The sequence below is a fragment of the Rhodamnia argentea genome, chromosome 10, assembly GCF_020921035.1.
Source record: "Rhodamnia argentea isolate NSW1041297 chromosome 10, ASM2092103v1, whole genome shotgun sequence".
Taxonomy (NCBI): domain Eukaryota; kingdom Viridiplantae; phylum Streptophyta; class Magnoliopsida; order Myrtales; family Myrtaceae; genus Rhodamnia; species Rhodamnia argentea.
Window position 1 is genome coordinate 12,210,685 of NC_063159.1, and position 6,000 is coordinate 12,216,684.

A 6,000-nucleotide genomic window follows, 5' to 3' on the forward strand; every position below is an offset into this window, starting at 1 on the left:
GATATGAATATATTACTTTGTTAACTTGCGTGTCATTTTTTTTTGTCCATCATTCAAACTAAAAATACAAGTATTCTTGCCCAAAATTCGCCAAAAATGACTTTCGACACTTGGACCATGATTGATTGGGCGACCGTAGTTGTCAGCCCAGTAACTAAAAATCGGTTATTCAAATCGTGCATTACACGCGCAACCGTCATAGCTCAAGGTAATATGCACAAAATCAAAGGTCTAGACTTAACCCATTTATGAAACTTGTAAAGGCCTCCTAGTAATCGGGTCTCTGCTGCTCGTGTTCCTGGATTATAAAGAAAAAATGGAGCACGAGATTGTTATTGGGAGAATAGAAAAATGAGATTGCTATGCTCAAAGTAGAGAAAAGCAATTAAAAAGCCTTAAAGTGTGGTCTCAACTCTCAAGCTCAAGCAAATGCAAGTAATCGAAGTGTCAGACATTAGGCTAATGTCACAATACCAAAAGTTTAGGAAGTTTTTCTATCTCAATACCTTTTTCTTTTATATTTCGAGATGTGTCGTGGGAATTTTTTCATTTAACTTTTAATGTATACTTTAACCACGGACAGAGTTCCTTAGTCAAACAAAACACATCAAAACATTTTGATGGAGCACTATAGTATTTAATTGATACCCACAAGGTCATTCGAAACTATGAACTAACTTTTTTTTTTTTATAAATGTTAAAGTAAGTTGTTAATGATCTTCAATAACTCTTTTGTCACCTCCAAGTATTAACAACCCTCAAACATTTTCATATTCTTGGTAAATTAACAAAAAAGAAGGAGGATAAATTGCGCAGGCCTAACTGAAGCAGGATAGGACCATAGGTCCATAGCGCCTCTTCTGCTATTGGGCTTATTGGTTTAAGTTAGGCCCTTCGACTTTGGGCTGGAAAGATCCACGAGTTCAGAAGATTGGAGCTCTTTTCTAGGAGATCTCTCGATCTCTCTCTCTCTCCATCTATGGGAATTTTCTAACTTGGACATCATGAAATCATCGGAAAAACATGGCATCCTAGAGAAAATAACATCAAGAGCCACTCCCTCATAATCTGTCTCGAAAGTCCTAGACTGAACCGAGGTGTGAATCCATTCGCCAAGATGATCGCTTGCGTTTTCTAGTTCGTAGATAGACGAAGCAAAATACTTCTGCATGTGAGGAACTTGCGGCTCCGAATCACGAGAAGTTTTCTTGTGTTTGCCCTTTTCGTTGCATCGAGCGAGCGATGGATGGTCGACCTTATCCTATCCTGTACGGCATGTGCAGTTTTAATTCCTCCAATGCCTCTTATCGGCATCAGTGCGGTGTCATCTGTCAAAGGCATGGTTCCCATCTTCGCCTTCTCCTGGAACTGCCTGAAGAGCCAGCGGCCATGGCGGTTAACACGTTGCTTTCCAAGATCTATAGCACTACCTAAGTGAAGAGCTTCAATAATGGTATCTCTAACTTTTCATGCTTTTGTACTTCCGAATTGAATGAGGCCTGTCTAACAACATTCAGTTCTGGGTGTGATCGATACCAATACCATCCGTGTATTTATGAGTACTGATATTGAAGGGGACGAGAGGCCACGCTTGGGCCTTGTTCTTGGGCTTCTGGATCGTTGGGCTTCAAAGCCTAAACTTCGACGCTCGGTCCATTTCAGCCTTGTTTCCTTGAAAATCCAAGCGGTGATGGCCGGTAAAAGTACCAAAAAAGTCATAAACCTATTGCATTGTGCAAATTCGGTCCTAAACTTAGCAACTGTGCCAGTTGAGTCGTATATCTTTTGAAAATTTTCCAATTTTAGCCGAAAATTTCTAAGATGGACCCCAGCCGTCTTACATGGTATAGGTCAACGCTGAAGTGAACAATTTTTACGATTTTTATTTAAAACTTGATTTCTCAATAATTTTCTTTTTCTTTTTCCTTCTCCGTTCACCGGTCACAGGGCCTCGGCAAGAGCTCGAGGGCGCTGTACCTCGAGCCTTTAAGGGTGTGTTTGAAGTGACTTTTATACTCTCAAGATTTAATTTTTGTTAGTATTATTTTTTATTTTATTCGAGGAAAGACTTTACTCTCCATCCTTATGCTCTCACTACTTTTCTAATCAATAATTCCCCACAAAGCTTTCTAATCAAGTCACTCTACTTAGACAAATCGTCCAATCAAGTCCCCTCGGCATCGAATCGGGCCAAATCCGGCGGCCATGGCCGTCGGAGTAGTTGGTGTAGTTCATTGCTCTCGATCTCTTTTCCATTTTTCATGATCTGCTCCGGGTGTTAAATGGAAGCGCAAGAAGCAGTTAGATGCCCACATACTCGTGCTTACCATCACACACTGTCGAAAGATCTCTTAATTAAAAGCCGATCTTTCTTATTTAAAGACTGCGACTGCGACCGTGACCTTAATTGATGGAAACAGGGCATTGAAGGATCTCATAGGAAAGTGCATCTCCCTTGTTGGGTCTTCCTTCAATTCGATCGCACTCCCTTCCACCTCAGGTTCCTTTTCACAAGAATGGATACCCTAATTTACTCTTCCATTAATAAGCTGCAAAATACATTAAATATGTATAAATATAAAGAGGATTTGCGACGATCTTCTCCGCTGTTCAAAATCTTGAATGTCCTTAATGGCTGCCATTACAGCTCCTCAGAAGTTCTTGGTGGTGCTGGGTTGGCACATGAATTGGATCCGTTAATGGCGTTTCAATAAAAGAGAAGGGAAGGGAATGGAAGCGGAGAGAATTGACTGAAACCCTAGAAATCTTTTATGGCCGCTACCTCGAACCTTAAATGCCCTCCCCCATCGTCCATTTCAATGTGGGGTTGGGGTTGGGGAGGTTGAGAGAGTTAGATCAATTCGTGTTTTCACAAACTGGATCATAAAAGAAGATGTTATGGCCGTGGACTTTGTTAATCCAATTCGTGTTAGGATGTTACTAGTGAACCACGTACATTTAACTACCTAAGTACCATACTTTTGCTTTGGTTTGATAGACAACAATGATGCACTAAAGTACTTTCTTAATCATGCACTCCTCCTCATCACTGATCTTATCTGAAATTGATCGGATGACGGGGTCTTGAGAAGTTCTTCTTCGACCGTTTAGGCGAGCCAACATATTGCATGACTAATTTTGCGTAGTCTAAAGTTGTACTTATTAGCTACACTAATCATGGTGCAGCCAAAGTGAGCTCTTGTTTAAGCGCCCCATGAAAGAAAAATTTCTTTGTACACGGTCGGTGCATGCGGGCTAATTCAATTCCAGTGGATTAGATCACGGGCTTCATGCGAGACCCGCACCTTTTAGTGGCTAAGATAGAGTCGGCTCACATGATTCGAATACACGCAGAACTTGCCCGTTCAAAAGGATGCTGCTATACTCGCCTGGTTTTATCCCATAAACAGGCCATGTAATTAGGTAGTTTCACAAAAGGGATTAGAAGTAGCAACGCGTGCACCGAAAGAAAAAAAAAGTGTCTGCATATCCATCATTTTGATTTTTTCTACAATGTGTTCGTGTACCTCATTTGGATTTGGGGGTGAACTTCTATGTTCTAAGTCATGTAGGTTGAAGGGCACTACGATCATCTTGATGATCTAGAAACGGTGGCTTGATTACCTTGCATTACGTTTGTAAAGCCACAGTGCTCTAGTAAACTGCAAATTACAAATTTTAAGCAAACTAGAAAAAAATTCAATTGTGAAATTTTCCCACTCAAATGAACCTTATTCAAAACCGACATAAGCTTTGGCCCATGCACAAGAAAAACCGGCATAAAGTACATCGGTTTAACCTTAGGGTGCATTTATCTCACAAAGAATAAATGGTTTAGAAACATTTTCTTAAAAATGATCACTCGTATCGCTTACAAAAACGAACAATCGAAAAATATTTTCATCATCTACGAAAAAGTTTTGACATATATTATTGTTAATAATGAAAACATTTTTCATTGACTAATTATTTCAAGCAAAGTGAACGATCTTTTTCTGGACAAGAATTTTCAAATATTTAATTTTTCAAGAAACAAACGGACCCAATGGACAACCCTAGTTTCTACAGCTCTTGTTAAGTCTCTCGACTAATCAAAGCGCCATCTTAATAGCCGTTGGAAGATGGAGAATAAGTTGGCTTTGGCTCCAATAACTCCCTCTCTTGCTTTCTCATACAAACATTAATTCCCCAATTAATACTTGCACCGAGCGGGCATCAGAAAACATCATGCAAAAAGTTAGATGCGAAGAGAGACTATGGGCGTGAATCCCACATTCAATGGCCACATTCAAGTCCTCCTTCAATTCTTTGTACCCTCTAAATTCAATTTGTCTTAATTACATTCGTATTCAACTGTGACTCTCCTCGTAATGTGCACACCACGTTGTACCACTTTCCTAGTGAAAGAAAAGAAATTTGATTGAACAGGCTTCCCTTTTGAGGATTCACTTGTCCAATGTGTTTTGATCTTGCTGAGAGATCATTAGGTCAATAAATTATGTAAGTCAAAAGTTAGAGTGTGTCATACTAATTTGCTTGATAGTTAAGTGAGATGCATTATACCACAAGTTCCGAAGGCTTTTTGTTTTTTTTTAGGATTAAGCAAAAGTAACAAAGGTTCGTTTTTTTTTATTACTATTTCCTGGCCATACTTTAACGCATTATCCAAATCTAAAAAAAATATGGAACGTTAACTGCGAATCTACATGTCAACATTCATACATAGTGAAAGTTTCGGATGTTTCGGGTCATGTAAACGATCCAAGGTGCGCCTATCCCAAAGCATAGTGGAGAGTTCTTTTGCACAAGGGTCTTTAATCTCGTAATCCATGTTAAATGAACTACTTACCAGTTCATTTCAACTTGGATTTTACCTGATTTGTTACTTTGTACCCCAGTACTAACCTCGCTAAGGCTGTCCCGACGGCGGGGGAAGGTTTCGGCCGCCGCAATACGAGCCAGTTTCATTGTGCAAAGATCTCTATAGAAAGTTTAGTGTTAACATTACGATAATGTTTTTGTGTGGGTGAGAGACATGTTGCATATGTAAGAGCAGGGATTTACTTTTGTGGTGCTAAGAATTCTGAATAACGAAATTCCTTTCCTCTTCTTTGTGTCGACATAGCCTAATGGTTAGACGGAGCATATATCTTTATATCGTTTTTTCTTGCACTGTTGTACCTTTGCTTCTTTTACTACATTATGTCTTGATCGATGTAATTTGTGTGAGATTCTGTGCGATCACCATCAACTGTTTTGAAAAGTTAAACTGTTTGATAAAGACGTCGTTTAATAGTCAAATATTTTTATCAATTTATATAAATAATGAATTGGTCATATCGCGTGTTATTTAAAATGATTATTTTCCACTATGATTCCGGCGAGAAGTAATGGATTTTTGGAGACCAAGCCGCTTAAATATTTAAGAATATTTAATGACTGGGTATGCCAGGATTCGTACGACAGCAAGAACATAAGGTATCTTTCTTCCTCGTTGCTTCAATCATGCATTAACAACCCGCCCCACTTGCGCATTTATGTAATTGCAATTGCGTTGCTTCAATGTGTTAAATAAAGGGAATTCCGTACCATGCCTACCATGAACTTCGTTTAATACGCTAATATTGTTAGATTTCTCGTGGATTGTTTTGATGCGTGCGAAAAAAAAAAGTGTTTTCACTTTATCCGTGTTTACTCTGAAGCGGTGAAAAGCATAAAAATTCCGCTCACGGCTCCCCAACTCTTAGCCCAACATGCCACCGGCCGCGAACCTCTGAAAAAAGTGCAATGAAATCCCGAACCCGTTGCAACCGAGTCCTTCGGGTAATCATTCAACTAATATTGTTAACACGGCGTGCTAGAACCCGGCACAACGTTTTTACGTAACTTTTAACATATGGGGCCCTGTCTTTGCACCACGTCAAAAATAATTATAAGAATCGAAAACCCAAAAAAAAAAAAAAGGGAGAAAAACCAAGAATAAAGGCTTCACCATTGAGG